The sequence below is a fragment of the Catharus ustulatus genome, chromosome 12 (assembly GCF_009819885.2).
Source record: "Catharus ustulatus isolate bCatUst1 chromosome 12, bCatUst1.pri.v2, whole genome shotgun sequence".
In the NCBI taxonomy this organism is placed as follows: domain Eukaryota; kingdom Metazoa; phylum Chordata; class Aves; order Passeriformes; family Turdidae; genus Catharus; species Catharus ustulatus.
In genome coordinates, this window is record NC_046232.1 from 280,209 (window position 1) to 298,437 (window position 18,229).

General features: G+C 54.3%; 1 pseudogene; it reads right to left on the reverse strand.

Annotated features, from left to right (window-relative positions):
- Positions 1 to 12,771: 12,771 nt before the first annotated feature.
- LOC117002069 lies at positions 12,772 to 13,712 on the reverse strand (annotated as a pseudogene).
- Between the last annotated feature and the right edge of the window lie 4,517 nt (positions 13,713 to 18,229).

Genomic DNA, 18,229 nt, shown 5'->3' on the forward strand with positions numbered 1-18,229 from the left:
TATTTGAACAGGTTTGACTACTGGAACATCAATGAGTCCTCATCCTCTGAAAAACTCAAGATGCACATCTGATCATGTACAGTAATTTCATGATTACAAGCCAAACTGACTATAAGCCACATCTCTGGGAGTTGGCAACATTTCGTTCTTTGTCCATAAATTACAGTAATTTCACGTCTATAAGGCGCACCTTTTTGACTAAAATTTTTCCCCGAACCCGGAAGTGTGCCTTATAGTCTGGTGCACCTTATATGATGTACAAAGTTGCGACATTTGCCACCCTGGAAGTGTGAGCCGCAACAGGGGGCGGTGCCACAGGAGCACCGAGTCGCAAGGGGGGGCGGGAGCGGGCAGCCCCAGCTGGCAGGAGCCGCGCGGGGAGGGAGGGGCCTGCTGCCAGCTCTGGCCCAGGTGCGGGGAGAGCGAAGAGCCACCGGGCCCCACCGGCCACGGGGGGAGCGAAGAGCCGCCGGTCACGGTGGGAGCAAAGAACCACCGGGCGTCACGCGCTTCATGCCGCCACCGCTCTGTGCACCTCCCACTCTGTACCATGGCCGCTCCAAGCAGCACCCGCTCCGTAGCGCAGCGAGCACCGATCGCTCCATAGCGCGGCTGCTCCAAGTGGCGCTGGCTCCATACCACGGCACGCGCCGCCCGCTCCGTAGTGTGGCAAGCACCGCCCGCTCCATAGCGCGGCCACTCCGAGCGGTGCCCACTCCGTACCGCCATGAGCACCGCCTGCTCTGTGCCGCCGCAAGCACCGCCCGCTCCGTGCCGCCATCACCCTGAGCGGCACCCGCTCCGAGCCGAGCCTCACCAGCCAGCGCCGGGGGCGGGCGGGAGTGCCAGGGCCCACACACGGACAAGGCTCTTGGGACTGCGTTTAAAGGCTATATCAATCTGTGAAAAATGTTTCCAATTTGAGCACATACCAGTAAACTCCACGATCATGGGATTCCGTTACTAATTAGCTACTTTGTTGAGCGTGGTACGGATCTTCGCGGCAAAAAAAAAGTGCGCCCTATAGTCCGGTGCGTCTTATATGATCTACTAAGTTGCGAATTTTGTTGACTCCTGGGAGGGTCTTATAGTCTGGTGCGCCTTATGGTCATGAAATTAGCCGCACCTGATTATAAACCACTCTGTCATTCGCAGCGAGGACCTGCGTGCAACAAAGCTGCCAAGTAGTAACAGAATCGCAGGATCGCGGGATTTACTGGCTTGGCTCGGGCTGTGCGGGCTCGGCCCGCTCGGGGCTGCTGACAGGACCGGGTGGCCCAGCTCAGTGGGGCGGCTCGGTGGGGCTGCTCGGGGCCGGCCACCACTGCGCCAGGCTTGCTCACCCCAGCCTGGCACTGCCCCGCGGTGGCAGGCAGGGACGGAGCTCGCCAGCACCCATGGCGGCAGCGGGAGGAGGGGAAGGAACCCCCCCGCTCCCGCGGCGGCAGGCGGGGGTGGAGCCTTGCCAGCTCCTGTGGCGGCAGGCGGGGGCGGGAACCCCCCCGCTTTCGCCAGGCTGCAGGGATGGCAGGACAGAGCCCCCACCTCCCTCCCCACCCCGCGCTGCCAGCAGGGAGCCCCCAGCCTCTGCCCTGAGCCGTGGGGATGGCAGCACGGAGCCCCCACATCCCTCTCCCCCTGTGCTGCCGGCACAGAACCCCCAGTCTCTGCCCTGAGCCACGGGGATGGCAGCACGGAGCCCCCAGCCTCTGCCCCGAGCTGTGGGGATGGCAGCACAGAGCCCCTGCCTCCCTCGCCCCCTGTGCTGCCGGCACAGAACCCCCAGTCTCTGCCCTGAGCCACGGGGATGGCAGCACGGAGCCCCCAGCCTCTGCCCCGAGCTGTGGGGATGGCAGCACAGAGCCCCTGCCTCCCTCGCCCCCTGCGCTGCCAGCACAGAGCCTGCCTGCACCCACCACGCAACACAGTAACCAATTTGTAACAATCGCAAAATGCCGGGTTTTACTGGGAGGTACTCGGCTCGGCACCCTGGCTGGCACTTCCGGGGTTGGAAATTTCAGAAAATTTTTCACATATTAGCCTCTCTTGAGTGTAAACCGCATTTCCGGGGTGGGAGCAAAATTTTAGTCAAAATGGTGCAGCTTATAATCGTGAAATTGCGGTAATTTTTTTCTCATTGTGCATTAGGCATGAAATAATTTTTTTAGCTAAATTATATTATACTTATCACTCTGTCAGCATATCTGACACAAAAACCACCTCCTCTACATATGGATGCAAGTCACCTATATAAGCAAATGCAATAAAGAATCCAGCAGAAATTATTTGTCTCTGCTCCCATCTGTAACATCTCCTCTGGAGTTGGAGGTGCAACCATGGTGCCAGCAGCAGCCCTGGGGCTCTGTGCCCCATGGCCTCCCTGCTGGGCAGCCTCTGACAGCTCCTGCACAGCCCGTGGCACCTGTGGGCCTGCACGAACAGCCCTGTCTCGGGCTCTGCCAGGCTCTGGGCCAGCAGAGAGGCTGGGCAGGGCTGGCCATCGCTGGGAACAGGCCCTGAGCCCTTCAGGAGGATGGAGCTGGGCCACAGCCAAACTCAGCCCAGGGAAAACCTGGGCTGAGCAACAGAGCTGGCAAGGGCTGGGGACAGAGGCTGGTGGTGACGAATGTCCTGGGCCCCCTCCCTGCTCTGTGCATGCCACCAGGGGCACAGAGTAGCCTCCTCTCTCGCCCACTTGCCTGTTTCCAATGCCTTCCACAGGCACTGGCCCTGCCCCACAAGGCCTGGGCTGAGTCCTGCCCCTGCATGCTCAGCCAGGCTGAGATGGACACTGCTGCTTTCTCTGGCAGGCACCCTCAGGCCAACCCAGCTCCCTGCAAGCTCTTCCAGCTCCCCTGAGCTCTGTGAAGCACCAAGGGCCTCTCCCCAGCACAGCCCAGCCGGCTCTGGCCCCACAGTTCTGCTCAGACTTGGGGGCTCTGGGCAGTGGCCCCATGGCCTCTGCCCCTGGCAAGGGCACAGCAGCAGCTGCAGCTCAGAGAGGACTCAGCCCCAGCCATGGGGGAAGGTGCTTGGCCAAGGCAAAAGGAGACTCCCTGGGTGCCCTGCTGCTGTCTCCCTGAGCTCCTGAGAGCTCTGCAGCCCCTCCTGCCATCTAATCTGCCCAGGCCAGCACAACAGCCTCGGCCTTGGGGCCCTCCAGAGCTGCTCCTGCTCCATGCCCAGGGCCTATCCCGAAACTGGGGCAGCCAGAAATTTGTGCCCATTTCTGTTCATTCCTGCTCTGATGAGGATGGATCCTCAGCCGCTTAGAGGTTACTGATGAATTTTACTACTCCAGAGGTCATTTGTTCATTGAGCATTCAAGTTCATGTATTCAGTGATAAACATTTATTGAAAACACCCAAAGAATAAAACCCCCTGGGAATAATTTGGGTTTTCAATTCTTCTGTGCTTAATTATAAATATTTCAGAAGTCTATTTGAAGTGAATATACTATACTGAAAACAATGCAGAGAGAAATGTTTTGTCTTGGTGTTTATACCTCTTTATAGAATGGTATCAGCAATGTCAATTCATATTGACCCCTGGCACCTAGTACTGCAGTCTGAGGAGATATGAAAATCAAGACCTTTTATGGATGAACGTCAATAACACTGTGGCCCCAGCCCCAACCCACCATTTCCCTCATCCAACCCCTGGGACTCCTATGGATCAGGAATGGTGTGGCCAAGGTGGACCAGGGCAGCGTTTCTTCCCCTGTGCTTGGCACTGGAGGGGCAACACTTCGAGTGCTCTATCCAGTTCTGGGTTCCCCAATTTAGAATGTAGAGTGAGGGGTTGGAACGTGTCCAGAGAAGGGCAACAAGGCTGGTGAGACCTCTGGAACACAAGCCCTGTGAGGAGTGGCTGAGGCAGTTGGGCATGTTTATCTTGGAGGAGGCTCAGAGGAGATGTCATCACTCTTTACAACTCCCTGACAGGAGGGTGCAGCCAGGTGTGGATTGGATTCTTCTCCTAGGGAACAGTGACAGGACAAAAGGACACGACCTTAAGCTGCGTCAGGGGAGGTTTAGGCTGGACATAAGGAAATATTCTTCACAAAAAGGGCAATTTGGCATTGGAATGGGATGCCCAGGGTGGTGGGTGAATCACCATCCCTGGAAGTGTTTCAGGAAAGTCTGGATGTGTCACTGATTGCCATGGTCTGCGTGACAAGGTGTGTTGGGTCATAATCTGGATTTGATGATCTCAAAGTTCTTTTCCAGCCTGGGTGATTCTGTGATTCTGTGATGATTGTGACACTGCAGGGCCCTGGGGACGTAAGGTCCCATTGTGACACTGTGGGGCTAAATGGAACCAAAGTCCATTACTGACTCTGGTTCATCGTGGAACCACTAACACTACAGTGTCACAGAGAGCTTTGTTGAACCAAGGGGCCATTTTTACACTGCAGGGACTCATGGAACTAAATAAACAATTTTGACACCTCGGTGCCCCCTAGAGCTAAGGGTCCACTGTGGTACTGCAGGACCTCATGTACAGTAATTTCACGAATACAAGCCGCACCAATTTGACCAAAATTTTGGTGGAAACCCGCAAGTGCGGCCAATATTCCAGGGCAGCTAATACATTAACAAAATTCTAAAAGCTGCCAACACGGAAGTGAGAGCCCGCGGCAGCCCCAAGCCAAGCTGGAGCCCGGCCGGCCCCGGCAGAGGTGGGAAAGCCTGGCAGAGGCGGGGCCAGCAGTGTGGGGGGCGGGCGGCAGAGCCTGAGCCAGCAGGGCGGGGCAGGGAGGGCGGCAGAGCCTGAGCCAGCATGGCGGGGGAGCCCGGGAGAACTGGGGCTAGCAGTGCAGGGGAGCATGGCAGAAGCAGGAAGGCCGGCGGGTGGGGCTGCCTGGCAGCGGGGGAAGCCCAGCAGAATCGGGGCCAGCAGCGTGGGGGAGCCCGGCGGTGCGGGGGCCTGCAGTGCCGGTCAGGGCGAGGAAACGCGGCGGCGGTGCAGACAGGAGGGGGCAGCCGGCGAGCCTGGCGGCGGCGGCGGCAGCCCTGCCGGCAGGGCGAGCGAGGCGCGGCGCGAGCGAAAGCGGCGCGAGCGAAAGCGGTGCGGCGCGAGCAAACGCGGCGCGAGCGAAAGCGGCGCAGGGCGAGCGAACGCGGCGCGAGCGAACGCGGCGCGAGCGAAAGCGGCGCAGGGCGAGCGAACGCGGCGCGAGCGAAAGCGGCGCGAGTGAAAGCGGTGCGAGTGAAAGCGGCGCAGGGCGAGCGAACGCGGTGCGAGCGAACGCGGCGCGAGCGAAAGCGGCGCAGGGCGAGCGAAAGCGGCGCGAGCGAACGCGGCACGAGCGAAAGCGGCGCGAGCGAAAGCGACGCAGGGCGAGCGAGGCGCGGCACGAGCGAACGCGGCGCGGGGCGAGCGAACGCGGCGCGGGGCGAACGCGGCGCGGGGCGAGCGAACGCGGCGCGGGGCGAGCGGCGAGCCCGGCGGCGGCGGCGGCGGCAGCCCTGCCAGCCGGGCGAGCGAACGCGGCAGCGGGGCGGTGCTGACGGGAGAGGGGGGCCAGCGAGCCCGGCGGCGGCGGCAGCACCACCCGGCCAGCCCCGCCGAGCCGTGGCGCTGAGCTGGACCACCCGGCCCCGTCGGCAACCATGAGCGGGCCGAGCCTGCCTGGCCCCGCCCCGAGCCAGTAAAGCCCGCTATGCCGCGATCCTGTTACTAATTGGCCAATTTGTGAAAGCTGCGCACGGATTCTCGCTACGAACGAAAGTGCGGCTAATATTCGGGGTGCGGCTTATCTATTGACAAAGACAGCAACATTGTCGAGGCACCGGGGGTGCGGCTTATAATCCGTGCGGCTTGTATTCATGAAACTACTGTACTTAGACTCTACAGTGACTCAAACACTGCAGGGTGTCATGGAACAAAGAACCAATTGTGACACTGAAGGATCTTGTGTCACCAGAGCTCCATTGTGACACCGTGCAAACAAAGAGTCCATTGTGGCATTCTGGACCCTTATGGAATTTGGGGGCCCCTGTGACTCAGTGGAGCCTCATGGAATCAAGAAGACAGTGGAGACACTTTTTGTCCTTGTGGAAACATGAAGTCCATTGTGACACTGTGGAATCTTGTGTAACAATGGGGTCATGGTGACACTGCCAGGCCCCATGGAACCAAGGGGCCAGTGTTACTCTTTGGGGCCTTGTGGAACAACAGAGACCACTGTGCTACTGCTGGACCTTGTATAAGCAAGAGACCATTGTGACACTACAGGAATGAAGGAAACAATTTTGACAACATGGTACCAGCAGGACCAAGAAGTCACTGGGACACTCTGGAACCAAGGAGAACATTGCTACACTAAAAGACCTCATGGAAACTAGGTTTCCTTTGTGAAACTACAGGGCCCAGCGAACCAAGGATCCATTGTGACACTACAGAGCATCATGGAATCATGGAGACCATTGTGACACTCTTTGGCCTCATGAAAGTGTGCTGACACCAAGGGTGCTGGGAGTGTGGATCTGCTGGAGGGTAGGAGGGCTCAGCATAGGGACCTCGACAGGCTCGATCCAGGCCCCAAATCCAGTGAGGGGAGGTTTAACAAGACCAGGTCCTGGGTCCTGGACTTTGGCCACAACAACCCCTGCGGTGCTAGAGGCTGGGGACAGAGTGACTGGACAGCGACCAAGCAGAAAGGGACCAGGGTGCAGTGATGGACAGCAGGCTGGATAGGAGCCAGCAGTGTGCCCAGGTGGCCAAGAAGGCCAATGGCATCTTGGGCTGTATCAGGAATGTGTGGCCAGCAGCAGCAGGGTAGTGACTCTTGCCCTGTGCTCAGCACTGGTTGGGCAGCACCTCGAGTTCTGTGTCCATTTTTGGGCCCCCCAATTTAGAAAAGACATGGAGGGGCTGGAGCGTGTCCAGAGGAGGGTGAAAAAGCTGGTGAGGGGTCTGGAACACAAGTGCTGTGAAGAGCAGCTGAGGGTGATAAGGTTGTTTATCCTGGAGGAGGTTCAGGGGAGACAAGGCCTTGTCAGGGAACAGGCTGGACTTCATGATCTCCAAGGTCTTTTTCAGCCTGGTTGATTCCGTGATATTCTGAAACCACCCTTGGAGTAGTTGTAGGATGAGCCCTGGGCCTCCTCTTCAGAGGCTCCAGCAGTCCTGGTCCCTCAGCTTCTTCACACAGGCCCCAAAGCCCATCCTGTCAATCCTGCAGAACCTCTCCAGCCCCTCCTCATTGCCCAGAATGTATTCCTGAATGTCTAATAATTTCTCGCTCTCCCTTTGTAAATAAAATTCCTAAAATAGCCTCTAATTTTTCCACCTGGTTAAGAGGTTCTTTTAAATTCACATATAGATTTAAAGCCTGACAAATCCAATTTTCAAATGATTCAAATTCTGGCCAGTATAAATTTTCTGCATGGCTTTTTTTCCTTTGCCCATTCAAACATACAATAATAGATTAATTTCTGGTTGCTTTTTCCTCTTTGTGATTTCCTTGTACCTCAATATCTTAACATGATCCCCAGTGGACTGTCCTGAGGAATCCTGCTCCCCTTCTGGAAACCTCCCTCTTGGTTCCCAGAAACATCGGGCTCTCACGAATTTCTCTCATAATCTGCAACCCCTAGGTTAGAGGTTTTACTCTTCCTCTGACTCGTCTCTGGTGGTAACAGACAAAGAAATTCCCTATATTCTAGTCTCCCTCACTCGTTTTCATGGTTCAACTCTCTCTCCTTTAATATTTACACTATTTCATTTTTGCCAACTACTTGCATCCCACCTAAGTCCTTATTTCCCTTTTTAATCTGTCCCCCGCAATGTGTCTTTCTGGCTACTTTCCTTGAACCCTCTAATCACTTACAATTTCCCATCTATTTTTCCTTCCAAAAAATAGTTGAACCTAACTCAGTTCCTCCCTTCTTAATTAACTCCTTTGAGAGTCAGCTCCCTTCTCCTCAAAGACTTTTCCCTTGAGTTCTCGGGCTGGGATCTACCCTCCCGGTCCCTCCTGGGGTCTCTACTTGTTCTCCCCTTCTGCTTCCCTCCTTTCCCGGCCGCTCTCCTCATGGAGAACCGAAACTGTGGTACTAGGAGGTCCCACTCACTTTGGCTGTCCAGCTGTCTCGAATATTCCTCACTCACACACACAAGCACACAGCCGCGCCCCCTTACCCAGCCCCATGGTACTTACACAGTCCTTGTTTTCCCACGTGGTTCCTGTGCACAAGAAGTTTTACAGGCACTTCACCTCTGGCCGGCACCACCTGGGAGCCTTCTTTTTGCGTGCATCCTAACGCTAGCTTCTTTTCTTATACTTCGTTTTAATTTAGAACTCCTTCTCCAAGAGAACCTGGTCTAGCCTCAGGACCACCCTAACAACTGGTGGGGAGCACTTTCCCAAGACTAGCCTCTCTTCCCTTGGACTGGAATTCCTGACTTTCAGCACCAAATTGTTATGATGTTGTATTTGTCCAATTTATCAAAAAAAATTAAATTCAAACAAAGTTGAATTTAGCAACATTTTTTTAATAGCAGCAATTGTATATAAATGAATACAATCAAAGTATATTAGACATATAGATTTTAATACATACAAAATTTGGCAGTAATTTAGTATACTTGAAGTTCAAATAAAGCATAAGCAAAACCAACAGAGGTACGGGTAGGGGCTCGCCCTCCCTCCCACAACAAATCAGTTGAGCTAAAAATCTTATTATTTTTAATACAGAATATTCTAGAAAGCTCCTCCTAGTTTCCATTCCTAAAATCTACATCACTATGTTGTGTTGCAAATGCTCTACTAGTAGTTAGGGGTCTCTCCTCCTTTTTGGGGTCCTTATTTCCAATGAAGGCTCTGGGGTCTTCCTCGTCTTTGGGTCTTCTTCGTGTTCGCTGTACTTCGCGGGTAGCGCAAGTGCACTAAGTTTAGGGTTATGTAACTAATCATATGTTCCTACAACAAACCTTATTCCAGTGTCCAATGCCTAGAATCACCCCAATGTGGCCCATTTCAAGGTCAAAACTTTTATTTCTAGATGCTATTATCAAACCTACATCCTTCTACTAGTCCCACATCTGGAGGATGATTCCATCTGCTTTGTTTAACCATTTCCTTTTTCTTCTTAATTTATTACAATTATTTTCTATTGATAAGAAGCAACAATATTGCTAATAAAATTACAGTTCAGATAGCACAAATCACATTTATCACCAGAGGCCATTTTTTTCTTGAGCTCTTCAGTTGAGGAATTCAGTGGCAAAGACTCATAAACATTTGTACAAAACACCCAAACAAGAAAAGCCCTTGGGAGTAATTTAAGTTTTCAATTCTTCCATGTTTAATTAGAAAGATTTCAGAAGTGTATTCCAAGTGAATACAGTATATTAAAAACAATGCCAAGAGAATTGTTTTGTCTTGCGTATTTTCCAGTTTATAGATGGATATCAGTAATGTCCAATTGATATTGACCCGAAGCACCTTCCAATGCAGTCTGAATAGATATGAAAATCAAGACCTTTCATGTCTGACAATAATAACATTTTGGCCCCAGCCCTTCCCCAGAATTTCAGGAAAGACTGGATGTGGCACTGAGTGCCATGGTCTGGGTGACAAGGTGGTGTTGGGTCACAGGTTGGACTTGATGCTCTCAAAGGTCTTTTCCAGCCTGGGTGATTCTGTGATGATTGTGACACTGCAGGGCCCTGGGGAAGCAAGGGGCCATTGTGACACTGCAGGGCCTCATGGAACTGAGAGGACCATAGTGACACTGTGTACGACATGGCACCACAGAGCCAAGGGGCCACTGTGACACTGTGGGGCTACATGGAAGCAAGGAGTCCATTGTGACACTCTGGGTCCTTGTGGAACCACAGAGGCCACTGTGACACTGCAGGGCCTTGTGGAACCAAGGGGCCATTGTGCCACTGTGGAACCAAGGAGAGCCTTGTGAGAGCCTGGGGCCCAATGGAATCAAGGGGACCATTGTTCCATTGCAAGGACTCTTGGAACTGAAGGGAACAATTGTGACACTGTGGTGCCCCATGGAACCAAGAGTCCCTGGTGACACTGCAGGATCTTGTGTAACCAGGGCTCCATTGTGACACTGCAGCACTAGGGAATTCATGGTGGCATTCGGAGGCCTCATGGAACCAAGAGGTCACAGTGACACTGCACAGCCTTGTGGAACCACGTAAAACATTATGACAGAGCAGGACCTCATGTAATGATGGGGCCATTGTGACACTGCAGGGCCCATGGAACCAAGGGCCAGTACTGCTCCTCAGGGTCTCATGCGATAGAAGAAACATGTTTGACATTGTGGTGCCCCTTGGGACCAAGAAACCATTGTGATAGCATGAAACCAAGGAGAGCATTGCTGCACTGACAGACAACATGGACCCAAGGATCCACTGTGACACTGCAGGGCCTTGGGGGACCAGGGCACCATTGTGACACTGAGGTGTGCAAGGATCCAAGGAACTTTGTGATACCAAGGGGTGCCATGGAACCAAGAGGAGATGATGACTCTTGGAATCGTGGAGAACATTGTGACACTCTGAGGGCCTCATGGAACCTTGGTTGACACCAAGTTTTACTGGGGATTGTTGATCTGCTGGAGGGTAGAGGTTCTCTGCAGAAGGGCCTGGACCGGCTGGACCCAGAGCCCAAATCCAACATTGTGAGCTTAAACAAGACCATGCGCCAGGTTTGAACTTCGGCCACAACAACCCCTGCAGCACTACATGCTGGGGACAGAGGTGGCTGGATAGCAACCAGGCAGAAAGGGACCTGGGGCAATGATGGACAGCAGGCTGAACATGAGCCAGCAGTGTGCCCACGCAGCCAAGAAGGCCAGTGGCACCTGGCCTGGATCAGGAATTGTATGGCCAGCAGGAGACAATGCAGTGATTCTTCCCCTGTGCTTGGCACTGGTGAGCACGCATGTCAAATGCTGTGTCCCAGTTCTGGGCATCCCCAATTTAGGAAGGACATGGAGGGGCTGGAGTATGTGGAATGAGAAGGGCAACAAGGCATGGTGAGGGATCTGGAACACAAGTCCTGTGAGGAGCAGATGAGGAGGCTGGGATTGTTTATCCTGGAGAAGAGGAGGCTCAGGAGTAACAAAGTGGTGCCAGGGCACAGGCTGGACTTGATGATCTCCAAGGTCTTTTTCCAGCCTTGCTGATTCTGTGATTCTCTGAAACCACACTTGGAGCAGTTGCAGGATGAGCCCTGGGCCTCCTCTTCAGAAGCTCCAGCAGCCCAGGTCCCTCAGCTTCTCCACACAGGCCCCAAAGCCCATCCTGTCAAGTCCTGCAGAGCCTCTCCAGCCGCTCCTCATTGCCCAGAACAGGGAGCCCCACAACCATGACACACCAGCCCAGATGTGCCCCCCTGGCCTGTGGTGCCTCTGGCAAGGGAGCAGCACGAGGCACTGCAGGACCCTGCAGACAATTCCTGAAGCACTTGTAGGATGATCCTGCTCCCCAAGGGACGTTCCTATGGTACCAACTCAGGAACTGAAATGGGGAGTGGGGCCAGAGAGGAAAGGGCAAAAAAGGATGGGCTGTTTGCAGGTGAAGGGACAGGAATTCAAGAGGAAGAAATCTGAATCATGAAAGAAAAAATAAAAATAAAGGGAAGCAAAGGATATGCTCAGGGCAGTTTGGGGCTGGCTGCCAGGTAGCCCTGGCTCCGATCAATAATATCTGCAGTGGGACAGGAAACTCACAGTTCATGGGAACAAACTTTCTGGCTGACTTCAGAGGCCATGACAAACCTGAGTGGTTTCCCTTGTGTCCCCCAGCCCTTGCTGGTCCCAGGGCTGATGGCATTTGTGCTCACTCAGCTCCATCTCCCCACAGCAGCACCATGGGGGTGCTGACGCCTGCTCTGGGCAATGCAAACAGGGGCTCCTGAGTCAGTGCTGCCGTGGCTGTGCCTGCAAGGATGCGGCTCCTCTGTGAGCTGGGGGAGAGGCCAGGGCTGCAGAGGGGGGATGTTGTTGGCAGGTGCATGAGGACACTCTGGAACGCTGCCCTGGGGTGTCCAGTGCAGTGGGGATGGATCACCCCCTGCTCTACTTCTCCTTCCCAGGGTCTCCCCCTTGCAGGGATCTTGCAGAACACCAGCCATGCTGTTTGCCCCCAGCCTGCCCACGGCCAGGCTGGGGCTGCTCACCCTAGGGGTTTTCTCTGCTCAGCATTGGCCTGGCCAAGTGTTCTGGAGAGAGCCTGGGCAAGGAACCTCGGGCCCCCAGGCCCTGCCCTGAGGCGTCAGTGCTGCCCCAGCAGTGCCCATGCCCTGTCCCTGCAGCAGCCCCAGCACTGCCACCCCCAGGGCTATGCCCAACCCCAAGAGCACTCAGGCCCTGCAGCAACACGAGGGGCAGGAGGGCAGCGGGGCAGTGGCGCGGGAGCAGCACTGGCAACACAAAGTGCTGCTGCTACTGGGCACAGCTGCTGTGCCAGCACTGATCTGCCCCCAGCTCTGCACACAGACATTGCTGCTGCAGCTCCAGAGAAGGGAACAAAAGGGGCATCTCTGGAGAAAACCTTGCTGGGAGAGAGATCCGTTTTTTTTGTTTACACCAAGAGGAGCATTTTCCATCATTGACACAGTCTGTGGCCACAGTGAAGATGGACAGAAACAAAATGAGAAATGTCAGACAATAGCTTTTCATTGTGGAGCATATTAAATAATGTAATAAAGAAAAAGAACCTCAAGAATGAGACCCCTGAGAAATACCAAAGATGACTTTTATTACAAGTGATTTACAGAAATTGGCCAGCAGTTTAATGTTCCTGAAAGCATCCAGTCATCAGTGTCCACACTACAGCCTTGAGGTTCTGGTTCCTCAGGCTGTAGATGAGGGGGTTAAGGGCTGGAGGCACCACCGAGTACAGAACTGACAGGGTCAGATCCAGGGATGGGAAGGAGACGGAGGGAGGCTTCAGGTAGGTAAATAACCAGTGCTGATGAACAGGGAGAACACGGCCACGTGAGGGAGGCAGGTGGAAAAGGCTTTGTGCCATCCATGCTCAGAGGGGATCCTCAGCACAGCCCTGAAGATCTGAACATAGGAGAAAACAGTGAACACAAAACAGCCGAGTCCTAGACAGAGACTAACAGCAAGAAGTCCAAGTTTCCTGAGGTAGGAGTGTGAGCAGGAGAGCTTGAGGATCTGTGGGATTTCACAGAAGAACTGACCCAGGTCATTGCCCTGGCACAGTGGCAGGGAAAATGTATTGGCCATTTTCAGTGGAGTATTGAGAAAGCCACTGGCCCAGGCAGCTGCTGCCATGTGGGCACAAGCTCTGCTACCCAGGAGGGTCCCGTAGTGCAGAGGTTTGCAGATCGACAAGTAGCGGTCATAGCACATGATGGTCAGGAGGAAATACTCTGCTGAGATGAAAAAGACAAACAGAAAAAGCTGTGCAGCACATCCTTCATAGGAGATGGTCCTGGTGTCCCAGAGGGAATTGTGCTTGGCTTTGGGCACAATGGTGCAGATGGATCCCAGGTCACTGAGGGCCAGGTTGAGCAGGAAGAAGAACATGGGGGTGTGCAGGTGGTGGCCGCAGGCTACGGTGCTGATGATGAGGCCGTTGCCCAGGAGGGCAGCCAGGGAGATGGCCAGGAAGAGGCAGAAGTGCAGGAGCTGCAGCTGCTCTGTGTCTGCCAATGACAGCAGGAGGAATTGGTTGATGGAGTTGCTGCTGTTGGACATTTGCTGTCTCTGGTCATGGGAACCTGTTCATGCATCAAGGACAGTGACAAGTCAGCAGAGGCTGCTTTGAGCCAGACCTAGGCCATTCCTTGTAGAATGTCCCACTGTGACTCACCCACCCTTCTTCCTGCTTTGGGAAAACCTTCACCCAGGTTCCTGACAGAGCTCCAGTTGTGCTTTCTGAGAATCCCAGGAGCAGCCAGGCTTGTGTGAGGGGTTCTCGAGGAGTCATCCCTGCCCTGCAGCCCTGGGTTTGTGGCTATGTGGCAAAGGGACAAGGCAGTATATTCAGGATTTGTCAGTGGAATCATTCCGTAGGCAGAAAGACTTTTTACCATCTGCACCCCTGGTTCTGCAGGACATGGAAAGCAGGGAGGAGATGCAAGGAATTTTTTTCCTACCGACACATCATTTCTGGTTCTGTGCGGTCAGAAATCCCCAGAATTTGCCATTGAGAGATGTGAGAGGCAAAGAATTCCCTATGGCTCAGGGCAAGGTGAGGGGCTGGATGGGCTTGTTCCCAACTGCCCTGCCTTTCCATCTTTGGCTGGGATCAGAGCACCCTGGGATAAACCAGACCCTGCCCAGAGCAGAGGGATCCATGAATGTCTCACCCTCTCGAAGATCTCTGAGCAAGGTCTCAGCACCCACTTCTGCCAAGGACACTCACAGCTCACTTGGCAAACACAACAGCATTTCCTCAGCTGTAGCATCTCTGCCCTTCCACGCAGGATATTCAGGGAACTCTGACAGGCTCTGGCACAGATTTGCACCCAGGAGGACAGCTCAGAGTTTGGAAGGGCACAGCAAGGAGACCCTCAGGTGTGCCCATGATAGGATCTCAGGGAGGGGGCTCAGCTCATCCCCTTTCCCATGGACTGCTTTGCCCACAGCCCTACAGCTCACAGGGAAGTGTGGACACCCTATTCCCATGGACAGCCCTGCCTGGCAGGAATCCCAAGAGAAGTGCCTGACTCAGCTGCTGCAAATACCAGAGTCTCCCTGAGAGTACCAGATAACAATGACAGTATCAGAGGAGTGCAGAAACAAGAGAAGATGTTGTGGTGCTGTGCCTGGCAGGGCAGGGCAGAGATAGCTGGGCACTCAGGACAGTGCTCCCGTATCCAGCTGTGCACGGCACCTCCTACATACCAACAGTGCCCTCCTGCCCCCAGCATTGCTCTGTTCAGCCCCCCTCTCCTTCCCTGAGCATCTCCCTGGGCCTGGACATTTCCTCCTGAGAGCTGCCCTGTTCCTGCCAGGCTCACAGAGCCCATCCCACTCCCTATGCACTCACCTGGCCCTACAGAAACCTGCCTGACTGCAGGGCCCTGCCTAGGGCAGGGTCTGTCTGCAGGTGGGCAAGGGCAGCTCAGGAGAGCCCTGCTGGCCCTGCAAAGGTGATGCTGGTGCTGCCCAGGGCTGAGGAGTGGCTGAAGGCCCTTTGGGAGGTTCCCAGTAGAGAGACAGACCATCCAAAGTTACAGATATGGAGCCTCTGTAAATGTTCAAACATTACTTTGATGATCCTGTGTGTTCCTTTCAACTCAAAATGTTCTGTGAGTCTCTGAGTACAACTCCTGTTCTGCTTCTCTCATCCCCCTTGTCTATAATCAAAAGAGAAAAAAAACCCCCTTGCAACAGTGTTAGAACAGTAAAGAAAAAGTAGACGTTTTTGGAAGCTTCCAGGTTTCCCAGTGGGGACATGGCACACCTGGCCCCTGATTCCAACAATTTATTAAGGTTGATTAATTAGGATATTTAACAGGAACATCCAATAGGGGATCTGGTTTTCCCTGTTACACACCCCTGGGTCAATCCATTGGAGAAGGCCCAAGGGCTTCTTTGCCCCAGTTGTGTTATGACTGCTCACATTCAAATGTTCTTCTTGTAGTCCTCTACCTGATAATAAAACTATACAGTATTTCAGGAATGTATTTAGAAGGTCAGCCTATTGTTCTAAAATCTAAGAGATAGGTTAGGAAATGTACTAGAGTTAATTAAGGATTATAGTAATAAAAGTATATAATAGTAGATTAATAACGTTAATTAAGATTTTTATAGAATCAATTAAGGACTATAATTTTTTTACAATATAGTAGTATTTTACAAAGCTATGACTATATGAAAAATATTTTTAAAAAATCTTTTTGTCATCACCCCAACCTTCCCATACTTCTCCAAGGAGGAAATTGAAAACACTCTCATGAAATCACCTGATCTTTACAGCAGTCCCAGGCTTACCTTCTTTTGGAAAGCGCTCTCCAGAGCTGTGCCCAGGCTGGTCTGGAGCTGGGAGCAGCCCAGCCCCACACAGCACCTCTCAGCAGCAGCACGTGCCCTGCACAGGGTTGCTCCTTGCCTGTACAGCTTATCCCCCAGTGCTGTGAACAGATTCCAGGGCTGGCTGAGAGCTGTGCCTGGCAGGCAGATGGACGGTACAGGTTTCTGTCAACCAGGTGCAGCACTGCACTGGGGGTTGTGGGTGCAATACCTTGTTGTGCCCACCTGGGAGCAGCACAATCTGGGTTGTTGGAGGGCACTCTTCTGGGTTGTGTCCACCAGGGGGCAGCTTTATCTGGGTAGTGAGGGGCTGAAATACCTGGTTGTGTCCACCTGGGTGCAGCACTAACTGGGGGGAGCACAGTACCTGGTAGTCTTCACTAGGGGACAGCACTGCCCGGGTGCTTTTTAGGTCTGCAGTATAGGGTTGTATCCACAAAGGGCAGCCTTACCCAGAGGGGCACAGTACTGGCTTGTGTCCACCTGGGGTCAGAACTTCCCTGGGGCTGGGGGAGCAGTACCATGTTGTGTGCGCCAAGGGGCACTAATGCCCAGGGGGTGGAGGTGCAGTACCGGGTTTTGTCCACCAGGGTGCAGCACTGCCCTGGTGGTGGGGCTCAGTAGCTGCTTGTGTCCGCCAAGGGACAGCACTGCTCTAGGGATAGAGGGGAGTGCAGCATGTGGTTGAATCCACCCGTGGGCACCACCGGACCGGGGAGGGTGGGGGGCAGTGGAGAGGTGCAGTACAGGGTTCTGTCCACCAAGGGGATGCCCTACTCTGGTGCTGAAGGCATAGTAAGGGGTTTTGTCCAGCAGGGGGCAGCACTGCCCAAGTTGCGGGGGTCCAGTACTGAGTTGTTTCAACCAGGGGGCAGCACTACCCAGGAGAGTTGGGGTGCACAGTACCGGGTTCTGTCCAGAACACGATAGCACTGCCCGAGGTGGGGGGAATGCAGCAATAGGTTGTGTCCACCAGGTGCAGCACTGCCCGGGAGGTGGGGGGCTGCAGTACTTTGTTGTGTCCACCAGGGAAGAGTACTGCCCGAGGGGTGGGGGACTGCAGTGCTGGGTTGTGTCCACCAGGGAGCAGCACTGCCCAAGGTATGCGGTCCAGTACTGGGTCGTGTCCTCCAGGGGGCAGCAGAGCTTGGGGGATTGGGGTCTGTAATACAGAGTTGTATTACAGAGGGTGCAGAACTATTCAGGTGGAGGGTGGGTTGAAGTACTGGGTTGTGTCCAGCAGACAGCAGCACTGTCCTGGGGGTGAAGAAGCAGTACCGGTTTGTGTCCACCAGGGTGCAGCACTGCCCAGGAGGTGGGCGGCTGAAGTATTGGGTTGTGTCCACCAGGAGGCAGTGCTGCCAAGGGGGAGTAGGGGGTGGGCACTGCTGGGTGGTGTCCACCAGGGAGCAGCTTTACCTGGGTGGTGAGGGGCTTAAGTAACTGGTTGTGTCCACCAGGGTGCAGCACTACCTGGGAGGGCTGGAGAGGCACAGTAGCTGGTTGTGTCCTCCAGGGGGCCACCCTGCCCAACGAGTGTAGGGCTGCAGTATAGGGTTATGTCCACCTGGGGAAGCACTTCTCCAAGGCTGGGGGAGCAGTAAGTGTTGTGTGCACTAAGGAGCACTAATGCCTGGGGGGTGGAGGTGCAGTACTAGGTTTTTTCCAGCAGGGGGCAGCACTCCCTCAGTGGGTAGGGCACAGTACCTGGTTGTGTCCACCAGGAGGGAGCACTGCCCAGTGGTTGGGTAACTTCAGTACCAGGTTGTGTCCAGCAGGTAGTGGCACTGCCTGGGGGCCCGCAATACCAGTTTCTGTCCACCAGGGGGCAGCACTGCCCCTGTAGAGGGGGGTGAAAATCCTGGTTGGTTCCACTAGTGTTCAGAACTACCTGAGGGAGGCGGGGGTGGTCACTGTGCCAATTTGTGTCCACCAGAGGTCAGCCCTGACCTAGGGGTGGGGCGTCGTACCTAGTATTTTTCACAAGGGGGTAGCAGTGTTCTTGTGGTAGGGGCACCCTATCAGGTTGTATCCACCAGGAGTAAGCACTGCCTGGGGGGATGCAGTACCATTTTTTTTCTTTCACAGGGCATCCCTGCCTGGTGGGGGGGAGGCTGCAGCACTGTGTTGTGGTCAACAGGGTGCAGAACAGCCTGTGGTGGCGGGGGGCTGCATTACCAAGCTGTGTCCACCAGGGGGCTGAACTTCCTGGGTAAAGCCCCACAAGGGGGCAGCAGTGC